Source organism: Balaenoptera physalus (assembly GCF_965194825.1).
Source record: "Balaenoptera physalus genome assembly, chromosome: 17".
Classification (NCBI taxonomy): domain Eukaryota; kingdom Metazoa; phylum Chordata; class Mammalia; order Artiodactyla; family Balaenopteridae; genus Balaenoptera; species Balaenoptera physalus.
In genome coordinates, this window is record NC_138895.1 from 20,179,592 (window position 1) to 20,205,320 (window position 25,729).

A 25,729-nucleotide genomic window follows, 5' to 3' on the forward strand; every position below is an offset into this window, starting at 1 on the left:
TTGTATTACTCTCTATTTCTCCTGTCAGATCTGTTAGTATTTAGGTGCTCCTATGTTGAGTGCATATATATTTATAATTGTTATGGCCTCTAACTCTTTTATCATTATATAATGACTTTCTTTGTCTCTTGTTACAATTTTTGACCTAAAGTCTATTTTTTCTCATAGTATAGCTACTCCTGCTCTTTTTGTTTTGATTTGCATTAAATATCTTTTACCATCCCTTTACTTTGAGCCTATGTGTGTTGCTAAATCGCATGATTCTCTTATAGAGAGCATATAGTTGGACCTTGTTTTTTTTAATACATTTCACTACTCTATGTCTTTTGATTGGAGAGTTTAATCTATTTACATTTAGAGTAACGAATTATTGATAATGACTTAACTAATGCCATCTTAATTATTTTCTGGCTGTTTTATAGTTCTTTTCTTCCTCTCTTGCTGTCTTCCCTTGTAAATTGATGATTTTCTGTGTGCTATGCTTTGATTCCTTTCTCTTTGTTCTTTTTATCTACTGTAGTTTTTTCTTTGTGGTTTCCATGATGCTTACATAAATCATCTTATAGTTATAATAGTCTATTTTAAGCTGGTAATTTAGATCATATACAAAAATTTTACCTCTTTACTCCTTTGCCCAATTTTTTGTTTTTGGCATTGCAATTTACATCTTTTTTAAATTGCTTACATTAACACATTATTATAGCTATAGTTACTCTTTAATACTTTTATCCTTTAACATTTATACTAGACTTAAACAGTTAACACACCACCATGTTACAATAATAAAGTATTCTGAATTTGACTATATACTTAACCTTTATCAATGTGTTTTATGTTTTCATATGTCTTTGTGTTACTAACTAGCTTCATTTTATTTCAGCTTGGTGAATTACTTTCAGCATTTCTATTAAGGTAGGTCTAGTGGTGATGAACTCCTTCAGCTTTGTTTGTCTGGGAAAGTCTATATCCCTCCTTTATTTCTGAAAGACAGCCTTGCCAGGTAATATGTTCTTAGTTAGCAATTTTTTTCCTTCAGTCCTTTGACTATGTCATCCCATTCTCTCCTGGCCTAAATAATTAATAAATGATTATATGGTGGTAGCATGAGCTCATGGCAAACCGCACAGAACTGGGAATCAGGATAGCTGTGGCTCTGATGCTATAGATACAAGTAAGAGAAGGAGTAGGTTAATTACCTTCTGTCATGCAGTTTCCTCATATCTGTAAAATGGGAAGGTTATGTCATACAGTCTTTAAAATGCACTTCTAAAAATCTACCTGGTTTCTTGCTAAAAACAAACCTGGCTCATTTTTAAGCAAATGTTTAGCTACATACGTGGAAGTGTGGCTTGTTTTTTTTATTCATATCTAGATTATTCATAATCTATAAATTACTAGAATTTCTAAGGCCATTAATAATTGGTAGTTCCATAATGTTTCCATTTTGAAAGGAATATAAGAAACTATAAATAATGCCATGGAAATGAAATATGTCAAGAACGTGTAAAACAAAATTACTACTGTCACTCATTTTTTTAGGAAAAAAATGTATTGTAAAATGTTCCTCTGTTTAGAAAAACTACTACATCCTATTTGTATAATCTATAAAGCCATTTTTCAGTATACATATTCATTTGAAAGAAAATGTTTACATTTGATATAAAATTAAGCCTCATCCTTTCTTTATCTGTACTCATTGCATCAAGAACTCTCCATAAATTGATTATTTTGAGCCAAGTCACAGTCATATTCAAATGTTACATATATTCATGTGAGAGGTGAAAATTAGTAAATTGACATGATTCTGGTTGAGCCATGTTTACATGGCCATTCTACAAATGAGCTTTTCTTTCTGATAGAACAGCTTGACAATTCTCAGAAACCCCGACTGCTTGAGTGAAAATTCAATAAGTTAAGAATACCAAATGGTAACCAGGCCTTGGGGAAGCTACAGAATTGAAACCACTTTTTTTTGACAGTTTGTAGCACAGCTCTGGTGGTCTGTTTCAAAATCTGTCACAAAGATATAACTGGACTTAGGAGTTCAGTTTGATTTTTAAGCCAAACAATTGGACAGCCTGTCTGGCGTTACTGCCTTTGGCCATTTAGAAAAAAAATCTGAGATTTGAAAGAGCAAAAACATTAAAATCATCAAACTGTTGCTGTTTACTGGCATTTTCTAAGTTTCACTGCATGAACATCCAGTTAGGGCAACCTGATAATGAAGGCATCTTCACTGATGTCAATAGGACTCGACAGCAAACACATCCCTAAAGAAATGGTCTTTAACAGTTATGTCATCTAAAGTGATGGGGGAATCATCAACCTCCATTTGTTTCAATGGTGATTTTAGTTTCACTTTCTCAATCAATAAAACAGTCACCCCTACATTTATTATATTGGATACTCAAGTAAAACTAAGGAAAGTGCCACTAGAATCTCATTGCTTTTCAGTTCTACCAGGTCGCTATTAAACATCTACAAAATAATAAAAGGGAAAAATGAAAAGTACGTTAATAATATTGTATTTAGAATTATATTTGACTGGACACATTCAAAAGTATAATTCATAGTTGTACGAATCAGAGTCATTGGACCCCATGGTGGGAAGATACTCTAAATATAATATAATTTTAAACTCTGCTACTTATTCTGTAATATTTGTAATATATATATATGTAATATAAATATATATTCTGTAATATTTGAACGCAGACTGTATTAAATTAAACCAATAGATCCTAATTATTTTAGTGATTACTTGGGATAAATAACACCAATAACAGCAGATAATATTTATTACATGCCTTCTATTTCCCACACTCTACTAAGTACTTTATGTGCATTTTTTCCATTTGACTCTCAAACCCATGTCTGAATTAATATTAATAGGTACTGTTAATATCTCCACTTTCCAGTGAGGAGATTGAGACTGAAAGTGACTTCATGACTGTCCCAGAGCACAAAGTCAGTAAATGGCATTCATAGGTGATTCTGAATTCTAATCAACCTGGATTTAAATAGAGATGTTTCAGCAGGTGTTTAAATTACCTAAATAAATAATTACCTAAAGACTATTAGTAAGTTTCCTACCTGATGTTACTTAAGGGATTTGAAATGGCCTACCCATTAGGGGAAAAAAACCCCTCACTGCCGGCTTAGTCTAAATTTATATTAATTAATTCGATAATACAAATTACCAAGGAACTCACTTGCATCTCTGTGTGTCATCATTCATCAGGTCCATGGTTATTATTCTGAAGACATATGGCATCAAAAGGTAAGTTTCAAGGAAATAGATAAGGCTGTGACAAACTTTAGCTGAAAGAATTAGCATGTGGAAATTAAGCCAGAAAAAGAATTTTTGACGTGATATTGTGTCTAAGGAAAAAAGGGAAGATTGCTGAAAGAGAAATGAGGAAGGTAGGGAGGGAGGAAGAGAGAGAAAGAGAGAGAGGAAGAATGGAATCCCTCTGATGAATATAAGCTTAATTTTCCCTTCTGTTTAGAATTGGCATACTTATATATCTCCTCCGTCTCTAATGAGACTTGCCCTTTGTTTTCAGAGAAAGTAAAGAAATTTTAAAAAATATATAAAATCTATAATGCTTATGAGACATAGAGGTAATAATTGTCTCAAAATTCAGACAACTACAATAAATGCTGAAAATGTCAGAACTGGTTTAAGGGGAAGAGCAGCATGGAAACTGCTCAATGTCTTAGTCTAGACAGTTAAACACCTCCAGAAATTTAAGAGGATGAAGAAGATTGTGCTTCCTAGAACTGTCTTCAGGGAAAGTTCTGTAAGAAACTGGAAGATGGGATACTTAGGGATAGCTTTGGTTCCCCAATCTTCCTTGTCATGTTAAACTCTTAACTCAGGAAATTCTTTCTAGTCTTCTGCAAAGTGGAAAATGCGTGTATGTTTGGAACTTGGACTTCGGAGATGAATTCCTCAAGACAGCACGGTATTGCCATCTGCAATTCTTTGTTTTCCCTTCTCCCTCTTGTAGATCCCAGCATCTTCTTGACAAAAAAAAAAGAAGTCGAATAGTAGTTTGACAATATTTGTTTGAAGGAATATCAAATTATGAGCCTTCTTAGGGTGCCTATGTGTCTTAGACCAGCCCTCATTACTGTAGACTCAGAGGAGACTTTGAAAGAATATGCCACAGTTTCGGATAATTACTTATAATAAGGCCAGGCAGACCATGAAGTCCTGAACCAAAAATACAAAATCAGCAAGAAAAATTTATACCATATTTCCCCTTTCCTCTGTATATCATTTTATACCTTCCATACTTTAGTATTGGGTAAGTGTTCCCTAAATAAATCATGACTGACTGCAGGCTAAATTGCTAAAAATTTGTCACCCTTTTAGAGCAAACTAAATATCTGAAAGAAGACTAACTGCTGTTCAGTTCATATGTGACTCTTCTAATTCTTTTTGGATAATGGTGGAAATATTTGTATAGTCTGGGGAATACATTTAGTTATATTTTTGCTATGTGCTACAAAGCAAATTAGTTTAATTTTTACATTCACAATGTTAAATAGTTCAAACACAAACCCGTAAGTGACATTTGAACTATTTTATAGAAGCATTGTAGTTACTGGGAGGAATGTTGGTGAGGCAACACAGCATGCAACTGTAGGATTTCCAAGATTTGAAAAAAGGTTTTTCCAAATGACACCAGCAGTAGTTGTTTACAACCCAGCAGGTGACATGGGGACTATAAAATCCCAGTCACCTGCATTAGACATACTGAAACTTTGAACCTCTCAGATGTGTTCTGTAGTGAGTAGAAACAGAAATAGCTGAAGTTTTAAAATATTTTTTATAACAAATATTTTACTTTAAAATTATCTTTAAACACTTGTAAACTTAGAAAATCATCCTCTGCAAATTTATTTTACTGGTATTGTTACTGGTGAGGCAGGCAGAATCACAGAGTAGATGACTGGAAGTCAGAACAACAGAATCTGAGGACCTAGCCCAGAATCAGAGCAGAGACATTCACCAGAACTACAACTGACTGATAAATTTGTTAATTTCATGAGAAAGATTTAGCTGTTATCACCAGAGCACCAGATCAATTCCACAGTTCATATATATTTATATGTGTATTGTGTGCATATAAATTTCTTTCTATATTTATGCTCAAATTGATGTATATTGAGAGTGTTGTGTGTTGTAATTAATTTTTTCATTAGGACCCAAATAAATAAAAAGAACACCTTTCCAAATAAGTAATGGAATATTCAGGTATTTAAAGCAATTATTTAACATAATTTTAAAACATAGGAAGTGCTTTTCAATATAATATAAAATGAAAAAAATTTGGGTTTCAAATCATATACGTGGTAAGGTAGATATTGTTAAATATGTCTAAAATATGAGATTTGTTGTACTGCTTATTTTGGAATGATGTTATGATTAATTTCTTTCAATATTTTTTTCAGATCTTAGATGAATATATATTAAGAAAACTTTTCGATTTTTTTGAGGAACCAGTTATACATATTAAGTTGCTAAGAGTGAGTGGATCAAACATTTGTTTGTCCCAGTTCCAGTGACTGGAATTAAATCCAGGTCAACAGCACCATCTGCTGAATGGTGGCAAAATGGGATCAGCTTCATTTTGAGTTACTTAGCCCTTGACTTAAAAAATACAACAATTACAAAAACAACAAGTTTTGTTGCACTTAAATATAATGTGCTTTTGTTCTTATTGTTATAGAAAAAAAATGGTGCTGACAGTGATTGCTGCTAATTAGGAAATTCTTATTATCCATTCCTTTTGCATCCTGCTCCATGAGCTCCTGCTTTCAATTCTCAATGGCATGTAAAATTGTATCTACCGAAGACAGGGACAATTTATTCCAGCTGGGTATTTTGTTTATATAAAAAAAATATGAAGTGTTATTATGTAGGTTCAAGGGGTACTGTCACAAATAAAAAGCACTGACTTTAAATAACTAGATTGAGTATCATTGGCTGATTGTTGAAAATACAAACTTCTTAAAATTGAATTGCTTTTAAGAGTGCTTTCACTCATATACAAACATTAAATTATTTTTAGTGCTTTTTGGAAATATAACTTCTTCTACACTACACCAACCAGATTTCATTAAATTAATCCAAGCAATTTTTAAAAGAAAAATATACTGCCTACACTAATTCTCCAGTCTTTATAGTTCTTAACCTCACTTTTTCTCACTATTTATACTTGCATATGCATACATATGCACACACACACACACACACACAAGCATACACATGTTCACGGTCACATGCACACCCATGTACAACAAAATTCTTTTCATCCATTTATCTACATCTACACCCCACTGAGTAATTAATTCATCATTTAAAAAAATATGCCTCCTACTTTTCTCAATCCTTGTAAGCTCAATCTTGTCCTTTAAAAAATTTGTCTTTGACCAATTCCTTCCAGCCATTTCTCCTTCTACCCTATGGATTCTTTAACTTACTGCTGTCAATGTCTCCTGTTGCCTCTGAAATAATTAATTGTTTCTTCCGTCTTTTTATCCCTTGGTGCTAATTTGCTGTTCTTCTGACTCTACGACTTCCCTTTAATATTGCAGCCTTTGCTTCTTTGTTTCCCCCAGATCCTCAGATTCGGGAGAACACTCTCCAACGCCCATTCCTACTTTTAGAACTTTGGCTGCACCACATTTCAACAACTTAACTCTGTTGACATTTATACCATCTGTTTAACACATAACCTCATAGCTACTTACTTTAATCCCTAAGACATTCTCCTGACTTCCTATTATGTCATGAGCTCTTTGAAAAATAGACAATCTATTTCTGCATTACTGTACACAGTGACTAGTACTTAATAGGAGCTCAATAAATGTTACTTAAATGAGTTTATCCTGAAATATATTAACCAGACCTGTTTTATTTTCTTCACTCTATTCCTTCTCACTAATCTCTGTGATTTTAATATCTATGTTAATGTCTCCATTATTAGTATTTTTCCATTTTCCAAAATCTTTATATTCCAGTGAATTTTCTCAACTACTTCAATCATCTATTAGCACATACAATACTGAGCCCTTGTTACCATGCAGAATGGGTCATGCCCAACCTCTTTTCCTAGGTACCTTTCCCACACATTCATTTCTATATAAATACATTTTCATTCCTCTTTTGATCATTGGTTTCTTGGCCCCAATAAAAAGTTTATAAATTTATAAGTAAATTCTCACATTTTCCCTTAATTTGTAATTCTTACAGTCTCTTTAAAAGTCATATATGTGGGTAGAGTAAAAGTTACTCATTTGGATTACATTATTTTATGCCTTTAAACTTTTATTTTTCAAAATAGTTGCCCTGTTCTTGCAAGTCAATATATATTCTTCAAGTTGTATACTTTCTATTGGTTTGTTTTAAAGTTACTGACCTTCTACTTTATCATCGCTGTTCTACTATCAAGCCCCTAGAGTGAATTTTTAAAACTTTCTATATTGTATTCTTAAATTGCAGCTTAAAATTTTCCATTTGATTATTGTATTGGTTTCCCAGGGCTGCTGTAACTAATTACCGCAAACTGGATGACTTAAAACAATAGAAATTTATTCTCTCTGAGTTCTAGAGGCTGGAAGTCTGAAATTAAGGTGTCAGCAGGGCCATGCTCCATCCAAAGGCTTTAGAGAAGAATCTTGCCTTGCCCTTGCTGGTGATTTCTGGCAGTCCCTAGCGTTCCTTTACTGTGGCAGCATAACTCCAATCTCTACCTCTGTCTTTCCGAGGCATCTTTCCTTCTGTGCCTGAGTCTGTTTTTATAAAAGAATCTAATAATCTCAGAAAAGGAAGCTAAACCAGCATTTATCTAACTTTGCATTTCGGGCTACTTGCATCAAAATCACCTGAGCCCCTTAAAAAAAATGCAGGCTTCTGGTCCTATCCCCTAGCCATATTTATCGATCTCTTTGGAAGGGAATCAAAACCTGCATTTTTAAACAACCCGCCAAGTGATTCTCAAAACATCCTACAGTTTGAGAACCTCTGATACAGTATTGTAGGTAAGTGGGAAAATATACAGAAAGCAGATGAGGAAAGAACAAGGCCAGATAAAGAACAAAAAGGATGCTAAAAAATGATAGGATGGCTGAGGAAAGGAAGGATGCAGTATATACTAGGGCATTGTTTCATTTTTCTATAAATTACTGTATATAAACAGAAAACTTAAGCCTACAACCTGCTGAACAAATAGCTTATTAACTTAATTCTAGAAAACTAGAACATTTGAAAGATACCTCAAACTTCACATCATTATTTGAAAATATGTAAGATTTACCTTCTCAGAGCAATTGTATGAGTAACATACAAATAATCAGATGACAACATCAGCACCAAATTATGAATTTATTTTTAGCATCATTGGGTTGGTTGATTTTGTGTCTCCTTAGCTTTATCTTTTCATCTAACTTTCTCACCTACTTCTACTTTGTGTATAACCATAAGTCACTTTACATCCTTTTTGGAAAAAATTTTATTTGGACTCAGTCGCTAGCACCCAAATAAATAAACAAAAGCCCCCACAAACTTTGTAGAACTCCAAAAGCATTTTAATATGCCCGCCTATGCGGTAAGGTTAACAAATGAAGTGAAATAATGGTTGTGACCACTCCCTGGTAATAGTGGCAAAACTTTGATGATAATTCTAACATACAGAAGACGGCACAAGTGTTAAAAACTACAAACCTTGGTGTTCAGAAGAGCACTTACCTACAATGGAGCCATGAAGGGTAAAGTGACCTTTTTGGTGATTCCTTGCTACTCCCCACCCCCGCTCCCCATTTACCTAAGGCACAGCGTAGGTTTTGCAAACTTAATTATTCAGGTCCTAATTAGGTCAAAAATTGACTGTTAGTCAAATATTTGTCAGTTAAATGACACAAAGCTATGACAAGTGTTTACTGAACTAAAATGAACTGCTCTACAATGTTGCACTTAAGCAGCTCCTCTGAGTCCAAATGGTACTTCCAGATCTTTCCAGATCTCAGCTGTTCTACTTAGAACACTGGAGCAGTTGGTTAACCAGTTAAAAGTCTCATGTATGAGCATCTAAACTCCCATTAAAGCAAAAATATCATCAAAAAAAAAAAAAAAGAATCTAATAATCAGATTTAGAGCTCACCCTATTCCAGTATGACCTAATTTTTACTAATTACTTCATCAAAAGCCCTATTTCCAAATGAGGTCACAGTCACAGGTACTAATGGTTAGGACTTCAACAACATATCTTGGGGGTGGGGGAGAGGCATGATTCAATCTACAATTCTTTTTTATATTTTCTATTTTTGGCTGAAAGTTTACTATATTTTCTTTGCTTGCAAAAGTATTTTCCTTCACCTCATTGAGCATAGTTATAATAGCTGCTTTAAAATCCTTGTCTCATACCAACGTCTGTGTCATCTCACAGTTGGTGATGTTAATATCTTTTTCCTTGGTCATGAATCACAGTTTCTGAGTTCTTTGTACAACAAGTAATTTTGGACTGTATTTTTTGCATTTTGAATATGAGGTTGTGGAGTCTCTGGATTCTGTTATCTTCCTCCAACAAATGTGATGCTTTTTATCTAGCATTTAATTCACGAGGTGTGATTCAAAATGTAAACTGTCTTTTGCAGTGGGCAGTTCAGTTTGAGGTTGTCCCGTCTTCATTTTCCTTAGGCACGAAAGATAGCAGGTTATCTAAAGGAACTTGAGTCTACTTGTGCCCTGCTGCAACCCAAGCCTGCCCTCAGGCTAAAGCCACAGGACAGAGCAGTCACCTCTTGAGAGTTTATATTTGCAATCATCTAGTCTCATCCAAAATAGGCTTCCTTTTGTTGACTCTTCAAACACATATGGTAGTTGTTTTATGGTATTTTGCCCAGAGTTTAAAACAATAAATAGCTGTAAGAAGGTCAGTCCACTTGTTCCACCACATCAGAAGTGAGACTTACAACATCTATTAGATATATTTAGTATCTTTGCCTTGATACTTTGATATTTCAAAGTCGTGTCCATATTTCTTGTTTTTCTCCTTCCGTATTGCATTCTGGCTAAATTCATTAAACCTGTCTTCTGATTGATTAATTGTCTATTCTGGTTGCAAGTTTAAGGAATTCTTTTTTCACTTTCCATTTATGTTAACTAGCAGCAAATAAATAAGAAATTGATGAACACTAATAATTGAGGTAATTAATGATGATAATAATTCTTTAAGGAGAGTAGTACTGCATTCACCTACATTCTGTTTAATTTCATTCATTATATCCCCTTTTGGGAACATTCTCTCTCTCTCTCTCTCTTTTTTTTTTTTTTCTGAGAGGATTTTCTTTTACTTTTCCTGTACTCTCTTCTTGATTTCCTATATCCACACCCATGCCCAAAACAGTGCAAGATAGCATAATTTACCTTTGTAAATTCCTTTCAAAAATCATTATCATCTTACTAATTATATTGTCTGCAAAATTTGCATTGACTATAGTCACATTTACCACAGATATAACTCCATTTCCTGGATCCCTGACCAAACACCAGTTTCAGCCAAAGTCGTCTGCATCTGCCCGTATAAATCACTTCATAAATTAGAGTCTGCATTCCTCACAGAACATGGATTCATTTTGAAACCAGACAGAATAAATCGTAAAGGATAGTCATGAAGTTAGGCTTGTAGCCTAATTTTCATTAAGTGCCTTCAATTAATGTAGCTTAAAGCTCCAAATTCACAATCAAAATACTATAAAATTATGTTCATCTTAATTGTTTTATGTTTTTCTTCCTCTTATCTCATCCAAATACACGATTAACTCAGAAGGTTTTTATCCTTTTCTTTTCATGGTCTTCATGCTTTTATCTGCTGCTTAACTTCATTTATGACTTTCAGGGTCCTTTATAGGATTCTGCAGAAAATTAACAAGTTTTTTTTTTTTTTTAATATTTTGATGTTTAAGAGGATGGAGTCTGGAATTGGTAACATAATATCAACATTCCATTATCACCATATTTATTCATTCCTTTAAGATTAATTAATCCATTAATCCATTTAACATTGATTGAGTGCCTACCATGACTGAAGTATTTGATGGTGACAAATGTTATGTTTTCTGCTCTTAATCTCACAGCCAAGTGATGGAGACAAATACTGATATACTTGAGATAAGTGCTATAAACGAAGTACATACAAAGGAAGAACGTTTTCACTGGCCTTTGCCAGCTAAACGTCTAGTGCAAACCTAAATCAGATGGAGGACAGTCAGGAATCATTGTTCATATTACTGAAGTTATCACTTCTCTAGCTGCTCAAATTCTTTGTTTCTTTATTGGCTAGGAATTATGTAAATTGTTTTCTCTACATGTTAAAAATGTAAGGATGATTTTTTAATATAAATTTTTAAACTTGTCCAAGCAGTGTAAGCTGTGTAAAAGGTGAAAAGTGGGAATGTCACATGTCACAATGTATCAGGATAATGAGATGTCTAACAAAGACTCATAGACACACAGCCTGCAAAGCACTTCTTCGTATTCATGTTCTTGATAATTTTACGTTTATAACATAAGCAAAAAAAAAAAAAAAAAAAACCTATTTCTTTCAATAGAACTGTGGGTCAACTCAAGGTAAGCCATTATTCTATAAAAACATTGTTCAGGAATAACCTAATTAGGTCTTATAACCACATTTCTAAGGGCTACTGTTCTGTTATTATGTGTAAAATATAGGAACACTTCCCAATAAAGTGAAAATGTGGAAAACTGATATGAAATCTACAGGAGTAAGCTAACAATTTTCCAGACAACAGAGTTATATATTTTGCATTATTGTTCTGAAGACCTATAGGCTTTGATTACCTGGCACTGCTTTTTTTTCCCACCCTTCCTAGCAGAGCTGCAGATTTAATTTTATCGGTATGAGAAATATGAAGCTAGGGAATTTAATAATTGTTTCACTAGGTAAGGGATGAAGTAAATTCCATTGCCTTTCGTTTGATTACAATCTTCCCTGCTGGTTTAATTAAAAACATCCATGTGAAGAAGAAGAAACATGGTAAAGGATCTAATTGTTTTATTGTATTGGATGTAGAGTAGGAACAATGAAATAGAAAGGTTTATAGTTGTAAAACTTAAATGCATCATGTAAATCTAAAATGCAGACCCAGGTCAGCTATAGACAAATGTCAGTAGACTGATTCAAAATGCACTGCAGGCAGAAAAGATGACATTTATCAGTCATCCATACATCAGTAAGTAAAACAATTTTAAGGTTGTCTAGACAGGCATCTATTATTCTTTAAATTTAAATCTTTTGTAGAAGGAAAACAGCAGGCGTAGAATCTATATTTAGTTTCACAAGAAATGAGACGAAGGCCCAGGGAAAATTTCAAAAACATTTGCAGTGATATGTATGTAGAAAAGAGTCTCATTTCTGTTATTACATAGTGGAAGCAGCTATATTACTAAATTAGCTTTCTCAGTTACCATAATACAGGCTTAAAATATTATGCTAAATACTGATATACATAATTAAATTTCTGATCTTTGTATCAGAAACGTGCCAGTCACATTTTAAAGAGGGAATCTTTACAAACATTTTAACAAGATTTTGTTCTTTTACAAAATTGTTTCTAAGTTAGAAAATTGTTTTAATACCAATTTTGAAAATGGTAGAGTTAGGTAGCAGGATATTAAACATGCTAGCATTGTGAAAATGTCCTGCAAAATCTGTTCCAAAAATTGGAAATACATCATATTTCAGAAATCTGAAAAATTAAGAACAAAACAAAGGAGAAATATAAAGAAGCAAACAAGAAAAGCACAAATGAAATCAACATCAGTTGATGGGCTATTTTGAAATTTTATTCTTTGTTTTTCCTGCTGCTATTTTATTTTACTTTTTACTTGTAACCACAATTTTTAGTGGTATAATTTTATTATTGAATAATTTTTTTCTAGTATTAATATACCTTTCTAAATATGTAGATATCTAATCCATAAATTGCAAGTCTTCTTCCCTGTCTACCATGGAGAATCTATAAGCTTTACTACTTTTCACTGTTTAATTCTAAACAATTCTTTTTTTCCCCTATATTCTTTTTTTTAAACAAATTTATGATTTTTAAAGTCATCCTTAGTTTGGGTCCAACAATTTTTAAAAAACTATCAATGATCTTGTTTTTCTAGCAATGATGTATTTTAATGAACTTTTTTTTGTGTTGAGAAATCATAGTATTTTAATGCCATCTAATGCCATTGACTTTCCAGGAAGTGCATTTTCACCCTCCCCCCAAAACATACACTAGATATACATCTTTGTGATGAACATTATTGTGCTAAACATATTACATTGTGAAGGTTACCTCAGTCCACTGTTTCTAGATCTTACAGCCGTAAATCACAGCTTTAGAATATTTATAATATTCCCTTGAACACTTAAGGAAGAAGGACAAAATAAAATTTTTCATTTGCTCCTAGAGTAAAAATGCTTGTGCTGGTTAAAAAATACTAGTTTCTTTTCTTTTCTTTTTTTTTTAAAGAAATTAAATTACACCACATAACCCCTCTGTAAACCTTTGGCTTTGAGTGAGTTTGTCTGAACTTTTCCCTCATTAACATCAAAACAATTGCTAATAGGTAGGCCCATAATATAATCCAAGGATCTCTTTTTACTTTTTATTTGTGTTTTATCTGGAATTCCCTTTGGCTTCCAGTGATAATCATCAAGCTCACTGTTTTCTTCAGACAAAAATTTAAGAGGCAATATCCACCCAAATACACATCAAATCAAACAAATCGATCTCCAATTCCATTTAAAGGACACGTTTTTCTGTCTAAGACCAGCTGCAATGCACGGTTCAAGTGTATACTGCTCAGTGAAGACACCTTGCCTGTAAAACAGGAGCAGACACGGTTTTCTAACATCCAGAGAGAGAGTAATGTCGTTCAAGATAAAACATTGAAAGCAGGAGTACCCTAGTATTCCTTAAAGTCCCTGAAGACATCATAAACTAATTTGGGGTTCATTTTCAGGATTTTTATGGCAATCCTGTTTTGCTGCTTTTTATCAGACGGCGAGAAATGTTTAGGTTTTGCTTCTTGCACCTGCTTTACCATTGGTATCCACTAGGTGGAGATATAATTATATATTTTTTTCTTAGGTTTAGGAGTACTTGAACATTTATGATGCTCTATGAAAGGAATATTCATCGTCACAATTTGAGCATGCATCTTTTAATTGGTGTTTCCTAAATACTGTGATGTAAATCTATATTTTGCCTGAATATTATTTTTATATCAATCTACATTTCCTTTTCTGTGTCTATGTTTTATTATAGATTCTAAAATATGAACTATTGATTGAATTGGTTTCATTTTTATAATGTCCTTCTACATATGGCAATACACAATTGAATGGGTATTCTCAGCTTCAGAGTATAGTTAAAAGTAATCCCCTGCATTATGTAGAGATGCTTTGAGACTAAGTACAGGTTGTTGGCAGGGATTTAATTGGAGGTGTTAGAGAAAAAGCGGTAAGAAATTTTCATTTTTTTAATCTAAGCCTGGTGAGAATACTCCACTCAGCTCTATAGCTGTTAAGAAGCAAAGGGTATGAAAGCAAATGAAGTGGTTCTCAGATCCTGCAAGATCCCCTCTTCATAAAAATCTGTCTCTTCTCTCTCCTTTTTTCCCCTCCTTTCTTTACTCTTTCCTTCTCTTCTCTTTCCTTCTTTTCCCTCTCTTGTTCTCTCCTCTTTATGTATATTTATATTTATATCTTTATCCAACTAGATGGATATATATCTACAACTATCCATACAGATGTCTATATCCATCTAGATAAATAGATATAGATACATGTATACATACATATACATATATGCATTTATATTAGATTTTTTATAATGTAATTTAAGCCACTTATACATATCCTATAAACATATACAGTTAAGGACTTTATTTTTAAAAAGCAAGAAATGAGGAGTATTCACTTTTAAGAGGACTCCATTTGCTTCTGTATTTCGTATTCCATTTACTTGCTTTATAGAAAATGATTTGCTAATTACATATTACTAGAAATCTAAGCATTGCATTTTCTCCTTCTTTCTTGCTTTGCAAGAGGATACAATGTTTCCTGTGAACCTTGTACAAGTGCCTTTCTGGAAACAGGGGACTTTAAACTCATCGGGCAGAAGGCAGAAGGATGTTTTTCCCTACTCAAGAACAAACTAGATATAAAACAAAAGACCTATAGCAACTGCCTTAAATCTAGGGGTGGTAAAATTTCAAGAGCTAATTTAAAGTGAAGTTCTGAGATATCAAGCGCAGTGACTAATGCTTAGAGGATAGCCTCTCTCACTCTTTTCCCAAGAAATAACATACTAATGTTTAAGGATCTTTCTGACAATATCACTTCTCAACTATTGTGACATGTGCACACAAAGGTGCATTTGTAAATGACAGCGTGTATACCAAAGACGTGTTTAAGCACACACACACGTAAAGGGAACTGGATTGCTTTGCTATGGTAAATTAAGCCCATATATTTGATTGTATGTAAATGCACCCAATGTCTTAGGTTTAAGGAAGCATTATTCTCTCATTCTTATTGATTGTCTGTGCTTATGATTCTTTAATTTTATATTACCATGCTCACAGTAACTTTAGCCAGCCATATTTCAAGCAACCTGTTATTTTTAAAATAAAATAACATTTTGTATATGGAAGGTAAATAAATCATGCTCAGAGCAACACGACCTTTCTAAATTTGAGTCATCAACCAATCCACATTGTTAAAATCAGTGATATAATTGCCTTATATTCTAAAAGCTTTTTAAGCCTAAAGCATTTAAGGCAAGTTAGTTTCTCAAAATTTCCAATTGCTTCCAGTTGGTAGCATTGTTGCAATGATAACATTTGATGGTTTTAGACTTTCATTTAGTTCCTAATTGGAATAGAGACAAATGTTGCTGATTATGAACATGTTACATTCTATAACAAAACAAAGTAAATCATCAAAAGACAAATAGAGTCAATCTTCACACTTGTATAAAGAAATAAAAAACAATACCAACATACTATTGCTGTTTCAAAGGGCAAGCACATGTAAAGAATACACTTTTCTTTACCATTCCTCCTCAATGTTTTGGCAATATTTTTAAGAAAAGCAAAGAAAATAATTGAATAGTGCATTTTTGTTTATACCTTTGATGCTCAGAAATATCTTTTGCGTACTAATGCTAACTACTGTTTTGATAATGATACCACTATAGCTGGCATTGATACTGGTTCCCAAACTGCAGTTAATATCAGTATTCATCTTCCACAGAAATGGTAAATTCAAGAGAGTGGCTCTTTAATTTACCTGAAAGACACAAAAATTACCATGAACTTTCAAATAATTTTTCCCACCTTTTCCTTCTGCTGCATGCAGACCTCTTATCTCACAGACTCTCTCTCCATTCTTTGCAAGTTATGTTTAAAAATACAGGAATAATGACAAAGTTTTAATACTAAATTTTATTTCTATGACTCTTTAGGATACCTGAGCCAGGAGTAATTCTTACTATTAAGTTACATTTTTTGTTATTCAACACCTTTTATGAGCCAGATATAATCATAATCTCTGATTATTACCTGAAATGTGTGAACTGAAATGATGACTAGATTACCTAGTATCTGACTTTGATCAAATTATTTAAACTGTTCCCCAATTAATCTCACGTGCAAAATTAAAATGATATGTACCTGATTTTAATGTTAATTGAATTAATGCATGCGAAGTCCTTAGAAAATTGTCTGAAACTAAAATGTAAAATGTTACCTAATTATTAGAAATACATGGAGTCTAGAAATGTTTAAGTATATCTTGGTATTAGTTGGCTTATTTTCAAATATTACTGCAGGGCATTTGACATTCTTCTTTTATATTAGCATTTATTCCTTTCTCTAAAAAAACAAAGATTTTTTTGTTTGTTTGTTTGTTTCCTAGGGGTATGGAAAGCTTGTGGCTAAAAGACATAACTTGACTTTCCCAAAGTTTTGAGCCTTATACAAAAAATTGAGCTTAGGTTATGGGGACAATGTGCCATGCCGTGCTTTATTCACCACACATGCTACCGAATAAAACCCTGTGCAAGAAAAATAAGAATTGTCTCTATTCATGATTAAGAAAGAAATAACAATACAATTTTAATAACTACTTTTTGTACGCCGTGACTTTGAATTTACAATTATTTTTCCTTACTTTGTTTTTTCTGAACCCCCACAATAACTGTATAAAGTAGGCATCATTTGCCCCAAGTGAAAAAAAGAAGGCAATGGAGGCACAGAGACTTCAATAACTTGCCAAGACTCACTTAGCACGAAATAGTGGAACTGTATCTGGGAGGCAGTTTTTCTATCTCCAGAGCTCCACTCCTAAATAGATCATTAGGACTTAAATGGACCTTCCAATTTTCTAGCCTAAATCGTTATTTATTCAATGAGAAGTTGGAGGACGGAGAGGGAAAGGACTGGACAATGAGACAGAGGCAGAGTTAGGACCAGAGCCCTTCCTTGTTATTTCTAATGTTTTTTTTTTTTTTTAAATTACAATATCCTGTTATCTGTATTTTAAACAGCTTTTTAACTACAAAATTTGAGAATGTCTAAAATTTAAAAAAGTCCAATACTTATAATAATTAAGCAATTGACCCAATCCTCTGATTCAGGGGCAAGAAAATCATTTCCATAGTCTGTCTTCTTGAGAAAAACAGAACTTCATCACATAAAAATCCCAAATTCTGTTATGTGTATAGTGAGTGGTGGCAAATGCTGTTAGCAGGGCCTTATGATAGCAGCTCTCAGCACTGTGTATCTCTTACAGAACTAATCAGAAGCCTTGTAGTTTGCTTTATATGAGGTCTAGGGTTTTTTCCTCAAACCCCAGTAGAATCTAGACTCTTAAAAAATAATAATAATAGCAGAGGTATGCAGAGAAGGCAAAAGTTCCTCAAGCAATGATGAACAGAAGAGATGCTTCTCCATGAACCATGCATGTGATCTCAATTACTAATAAGAATTAATATCTAACCCTGTGTACATGACCGGAGTAGAAAAACATTTTCCTAACAGCACCTTCATTCGGATGTCAAATGTATACAGGTAATGTTGAACTTGAAGGGATTATAATTTATCTCAATTTGGAGGGATTCAAAATACCCTAAGATTTTATTCATTTAATAATGGCTTTGAAGATAAAAATTATGAAGTAGATACAAAAATAAAAGTGCAGAAGGATACACATAGCCTTCTCAGACTGAATTAAATGTGATTCTCTGCAAAACTTAGATTTCTTTCACTTGCTCATTTATTCATTTTTCATTCATTTATTTAATAATATATTCATGCAACAAACATTTATTGAGTGTACTAAATATACAGGTCTGTGCTAAGTGCAACTAAGGAACAAGCAAACAAACAAAAATGTACAGACTGCCTTCTAAGAAACTAGATGGGAAATAAAGCCTTCATGCAAATGACAACATTACCAAGTTGAGAGCAGCACGTGTCACGAGAGTTCATCGTAAACGAGATTTAATGGAGGTATTAAGAAACAGGGGTGTGTCCTTGTGGAATGAAGAATTAGATGATGGTTCAAGAAGGAAGAAGATTTTAATTGAAAAGAAGATAACCTGAGTTTGTGGAAACAGTGGCAAGGACATTTAAAGAGAAGTGCACAAAATGGACGTGAAAGGCAATAGAAAGGCAGGCAAATAAGTGGATAGTGAGGATTACTGAGTTATTTTGACTAGAGCATAGAGTAATTCAGAGAGAAAAGATTAGAAGTTTTTTTTTTTTAATTCCGTTTTTAAGTGAGCAATTTCATTCCTAGAAATGTATCTTACATATATACTTGCCCAAATGACTTATGTAGAGGCTATTCATTGCAGTATTATTGAAATATCAAACTTTGAGACACCTAAATGCTAATTGACAGGTAAATAAATGATGGTATTCACGTGCAATGACTACTGAGCAGCTCTTTCTTTTTTATTATTGGAGTATAGTTGATTTACAATGTTGTGGTAGTTTCTGCTGTACAAAAAAGTGAATCAGCTATACATATATCCTCTCCCTTTTGGACCTCCCTTCCCACTCCACCCACCCCATCCTGCCCATCTAGGTCATCAAAGAGCACCGAGCTGACCTCCCTGTGCTATACAGCTGGTTCCCACTAGCTATTTTACACATGGTAGTGTATATATGTCAATCCTAATCTCCCAATTCGTCCCACCCTCCCCTTCCTCCCCTGTGTCCACATGTCCGTTCTCTACGTCTGTGTCCCTATTCCTGACCTGCAAACAGGTTCATCTGTACCAGTTTTCTAGATTCCACATATATGCATTAATATACGATATTTGTTTTTACAACAAGCAAACAAATAAAAGAAACAACAAAAATAAGCCTAGGCATTTTCATAGTGTACAAATATTCTGCAACCTCCAAGTGATATTAATATCAGGTGAAAAAACCAACACATGGAACAATGTGCATTGCATGTAATCAATTGTGTAAAAACAAACAGAATATGAACATATATGCTTAAGCATGTTTACCTCTGGAACAACACACAGTGATAAAAGTGATTGCCTCTGGGAAAGGGAGCTGGGCTGCTAGTGGAAGCTTGGGAGGAAGAGTGGTTTTTCACTATTTAATACATTTCAACTTTTACAGATATTCAATTATTTATAACATATATTGTTTAAAGTTTATCTAGAGACAGGCTGTGGAAATTAAGTTTTAAAAAAATACAATGGAAGGAAAAATAACATAGATACTAGTTGGAAGCTACAGTGTTGAATTTTACTTTTTTTTTCTTTTAATAGTAAATGTCCTGGGTGTGCTTGAAGGCAGAAGTGAGGAGATGGATGGATGGAGAGGAAATGAAATAGAAGGTAAGTGAAATTACAGGATTTAGGGCAGAAGTGGAAAGGCTGGTATCTGAAAAGACAAATGTCCTTTCTAGGAGGTGTCTAAACAGAGCCACTGAATCACAATTTTTGGACAGAAGCTGATGGGTCATTCTTCTGTTTGTTTTTGTATCAGTAACAGTGACTGGAGAAATGTGTGGGCTCAGTGCTTTACCTGGTACAAAGGTGAAGGCACAGTTGCTTTAAGGTAAAGACTGGATGGTTGAGGTGTATAAGTGCATGACTGCTTCTCTAGCCACACTTTGTTCATTATAGAACCACTTGGCCACGGACAACCAGAAGATAGGAGTATAATCAAAGTGCGAGGGATTGGGAAGGAGACAGAAATAAGTGTGTTTGCCATTCTTAAGGGTCACATGATTTTCTCATCTGTCTATGACCTCGTTGATGAATCTGGTGCAATGCCATAACTTACTCAGTTGATTTGTTTGTTATGAGGATAAAATTAGGTATATACGGCCAATATTTTTTAACGTGTAAAGTATTATTCAAAGACAAGGTAAAAAAGAAATACAGGTGGAGACGATTTTGTTTAATTATTTTAGTCTCCTCTTTGAAATAAGTTGCACTGATGGTAAGGTCTGAAATCAGGCTGTAAACTATTCAGTCAATATTAGATAAATATTTTAATATTTAATATAAATGTGGGCACTTTACTGCATTCACTCTGAAGATGGGCAAGTAAAAAATATAATTTAATTTTGTTGTACATCAAGACCCATTTTGTCTTCATTTATGTTAATCTTAGCATAATGTTTAATCCATATTTGGTGAATGAATGACCACTGATATCCAGAGGCATTCGGAGAGCTGCTATGACCTTCGTCTTCTGCTGTCCCCAATTTTTGGAACCAATCTAAATGTAACCCAAAAACGTATCCAAAAATAATTGTTAAATAATGCAATTCCAGTACAGTGGCATGAAGGTTATTTTTAGTCATGCTTTTTGAAACTTGGTGGGGGGGCAGGGAGCAAGAACTTTGGATTAAACAACTATAGAATAAATAAACAGAAAACTTCTTTGAGGTAGTACTTAGCCTGGGATTTATTCCCTTTATTTCAAATCCACAGTAGGCTAGAGAAACTGACTCACTCTGGAAGAGCATAGAAGACTACATTTTGAAAGTGGGAATATTAAAGGAAACCCAGCAAAGGAGCACCATGGTTGAAGCTATGAGTACCTATACTTATAACTCTATGTATCTATGTATCTATATCTATCTATCTATCTATCTATCTATCTATCTATCTATCTATCTATCTATTTATCTATCTTCTATCTGTCTATGCATGTATGTGCACATGTGTGTGAAGTATTAAATGAGACAAATAATTAGGGCAATATCAATTTTCTTAATAGGGTCAATATTCAACTTGGAACAATTGCTAAAGTGGAGAGGCACAACGAATTTAAATTAATGTATCAGACCTGGTAAAATAAATTTAACCGCCCATTTGAGAGTACCATATATTTTCCGAAAATATATAAAAATTTGAGACAAATAAAACAGGACCTAAATCATGACAAACATTCTCCCAGCCATTTTTTATTAAACACATCACCATTACTCTAGGGAAATAATTCAAAAATTTCATTCATTCAGTCAAACACCACCTTCGTAATTCTTGGCATGTCAGTTGGCCGTGTCAGAAGTGTTACTGACTTCATTATAATATTTTTATTTATATCAACTTTAATTTGAATTAGATATTTTGAAAGTAGTATCTTCTTACATGACGGGTTTCTTTTAAACTTTGATATTATAGTTATATTGCTTCTAATTCACATAAAATAATTTATAACTAATAAACAATGTTCACCTGTTTATCTCCTAGAATTCAATTGAACACTATAATTTAACCACATTTATTAACTCTGGCATAGTGAGAAGGGATAAGTAATTACAAAAACCATTACTTTGGATGTTACTAACATAATTAGAAAAAGAAACAGTTAAACAGTATATGTGTAAAGTAAACAGTATAAGTGTAAAAAGTGGCACCAAAATACTCCTTAAAGGAGAAAATACCTTGCAGTGACTTTAGGGGAAATAGCGAAACTCAGGGTCTGATCAAAAAATAATTTGTTTCTCAAAGAGGGGGACTAAAAAGAGGAGAAAGAAAGATGAATTGGGGCATGACAGACAGTATGGTTAAGAGGATGGCCTTTGGTAAAGCCAGAGCAGAATCTGTTATCATGCAGAAATATTATATAGCACAGAGAATATTTTGAGCACAGAGAATATATAGCCAGGAAATATTTTGACAGTGGATTGCCTAATGCTCTGTGGAAGAACAAAGGCTCTCCTCATTGTCACCATACAAACTATTTCTCACTTCCCACCCTCCCCAGTTTTCACAAGTTACTACAGTTACTGCTAATTGATGTGAGCGGAAATTTTATATAAATTAAAGAGGCTTGCATAGAAGCATGGCCCCAGAGGCAAAGGTGACTATGAGCATTTACATTCTTCTCTGGGAATTTCAGAAAATTTGAGAAGGACTTTGGACTCCCTCAGCTTGGAATACAAGTGTCAACTATATAACTATATAAGTTAGTTCTTCCATTACATACAGTGTGGATTCAGTTCTCATTTTTGTTTTTATTAGTTTTCATAATGTTCACGGAAAAGGCAATGGAATCAATCAGGACTCATAACAATTCGCAAGCCTGGACTTCAGAGCATTTCTGAAGAAGCTGTGTATGTGTGGGTTCATCACAGCCCACACGAACTCCCTTCTTCCCACTCTAAGGAGTCGCAGTTTTCTTAGGTTGGGTTCTCCTAGAAGCAGACTTTGAGACAAAGCTTCAAGTGCAAATACTTTATTCGCAAAATGCAGGAAACATCAAAAGGAAAGTAAGGCATTGACTTTAATCCCTCAAGGAGACTCTGAGAAATGCAATCAGAATTATCCCACCCAATAGCAAGTGAGCTGGGAGATTTATACCCAACTCTCAAGAGTCAGTTCTTGAAGGATGGGGTATGGGGAGGATATCGATTTCCCCTGTACATCCAGCCTACTTCACGTGGGCCAACTGGCCAGATAGAAAGCCCTCTCAGGCATACTCAGCTCACAGGAAGCAGGCTGGCAACCGGAAGTTGGCAGGAGTACACCGAACAAGTAAGGTCTACAGGATGTAGCAAAGGAACTGACAGCATCTGCCACAGTAACTAAATAGGCAAGGTTTTCACTCTCAATGTGCCACAGGGCTAAGAAGGAAAAGGACCAGAAAGCCTGCAGACTTCTTTCCTAAGGCTGCCGCCTATGTCACGGTGCTGGAAAGTTGTTCTGGTATTATTATAACACATACGTGCATACTAGTAGTAGTCTAGTTAGTTGGTTTATTTTTTAGATTTTCTTTAATAATGATCATAATAAGGTCTTATCACTCACTAATTGTCTACGGACTACAGGAGCTGTTTTGAAATTTTGTATAAGGTGATTTATTTAATCTTTACATCACTTTAGCCATGTAATGTTACTAATACTGTTTAAGGTGAGGAAACTAATGCTCAGTATGGAAATTACTCCAGGATAAGTAGCAGCTAAACCTGGGTATACCGACAGATGGCAAGGCCATTGTCTTTTCCACGTTAAAAACACTTCTACCTTTTAAAAGATTGAAATGCATGTCCCTATGAGAGTCAAGGACAGAAGAAACTTTCATGATCCAAGGATATGATCTATCCAAGGATAGATAAAATGTGATATAAAATGAAAAATGATAAAGCGATTGTCTTAGTCTGTTCAGAATGCTATGACAACATACCATAGAGTGGGTGGCTTAAACAAGAGACATTTATTTCCTCACAGTTCTGGAGGCTGGAAGTCCAAGCTCAGGGTGCCAGCACCACGGTTGGGTTCTGGTAAAGACCTGCTTCCTGGCTTGCAGAGGACCAACTTCTCATGTGTCCTCACATGACTTTCCTGGGTGCACATGCATGTAGAAATGGAGCTCTGATGTCTCTTCCTCTTCTTCTAAGAGCACTAATTGTAACATGGGGGTTCCTCTCTCAGGATTTATTACCTCATTTCCTCCCAAAATCTCATCTCCTAATACCACAACATTGGGGGTTAGGGCTTCAACATATGAATTTTGGAAGGACACAAACATTCAGTCCATTATAACGATATAAGGAGCAATTTCCAAAAATATATTTTGCAGGAAAAGTACTATATGGAAGAGGATAGACTATAGAAGTTGAATTCGGGAAATGTGAGATTAAATAATGTTATTTTGGTTAATATATATTTTTTAAAATTTAATTTGTTTTCCAGCAGAATATTTTAGATTTTAATATGTTAAATAATACTGTGAATAGCCAAGAAGAAGATAGAGTACATATTTTTCCCAAGACTGTTGAAGTGGGCTCCTACTTTTCAGGGAACACAGTCTGGGTGGAGAAAACTGATTTTGAGGTATATTTATACTTGCAAACTCCCCCCAAAATAAATATCATTCAAGTGAATTTATTAATAAATATGCCATTTTTAAGTTCTTAAACTAAGCAGTGCTAGGTTAAGCATTAGAAGTATTTATGTTTTCTTTTTCAGAGATTATGTCAGATGTACACATTGCAAAACATAATTATAAATGTCAGAGATGGGTTCATATGAGGATCTACTTAGTGATTAAGGCCACACACTACCCCCTATCATTTTTGCACTTGCAATTATTCATAACTTCAGACTTGTCTCAGCCAGATCAACTAAATTTCCCTTGAAAAATGGAGAAGGTAGCCAACCTCACTCAGTCACAGCCCAGAAGGAATTCCCTGATTTCAAGGTCTCATTTGACATGGTTTCCTTTTAGTTCTGCACCTTATTTATCTTTTGGTAAATCGCCTTCTCCGATCCTTTATTTTAAAATTCAGATGAATAAAGTCCTGAAGTGAATTCTTTTTCAGTTTCTTCAAAATTCTCTTCAATGACAGAGAAGTCTTCAAAATCACAATAAAATATATTTAAGGCCTTTATTCTCTCTCCTAAAGTGACACTATGAAGTTTCACATAATTTCTAGTCTGCATCTCATAAAATACTGGCAAAATTTATTCAATTCAAATTAAATAGATGTAGCACAGCGTAATCTTTCTCTATTAAATATGTCACTTTTTGCAATTGTTTCTTAATATCCCTCACAGCTTCCATCTAAGATTAGCACTTTCTTTGCTGCCAGAGTTTCACTAACCTACTGAATTATTCACTGAAGCATAACCTTCAGATATCAGGTTAGAAAGACCTTGATTATGGCAGGAAGTGAACTGTATAAACCATTTTTCTTTAAAAGAAGATTTCTCAGTATAGCAAAGTCTGAAATGAGATAAGTATTAAATGTGTGTAAAAATTAAGTTCATAATTGATAGGAATTTAGCCAACTGTGACATTCCTGCATTTTGTTTATTATAATGTATAATACCATCCTCAGTACTGCAAAGCAGCATAAAAACATGTGCATTGCCATAGGGCTTATTTCACCTAAGAAGACACCAGTCTGGCTTCAGATATAAGGAACAAAATTGTGGTATGTTAAACCACATATTGTTTTACACAGTCTCGGAATATTCAGATTAATTTTATAAAAACTTGTACTTCCTTTCTATGTTGTAGTCACTGTTCTTTCCTTCACCGTAGCTTTGTTTTAGTGTCCTATAGCACTAGAGTTCATGGTGAAGTCAGCAATTCACCATGAGCCTCCCTGCAGCAAATTCTATTAGTGGCATCCATTGCTTTATCTCA

The 25,729-nt window shown here is 33.9% G+C and overlaps 1 long non-coding RNA gene across 1 annotated transcript in view; it reads right to left on the bottom strand.

Annotated features, from left to right (window-relative positions):
- Positions 1-290: 290 nt before the first annotated feature.
- Positions 291-25,729, bottom strand: part of LOC309646388 — a 190,882-nt gene continuing 165,443 nt past the window's right edge. Inside the window, exon 2 of the long non-coding RNA XR_014255331.1 lies at positions 291-1,266. This is a non-coding gene — a long non-coding RNA (uncharacterized lncRNA). The remainder of the gene's footprint in view (positions 1,267-25,729) is intronic.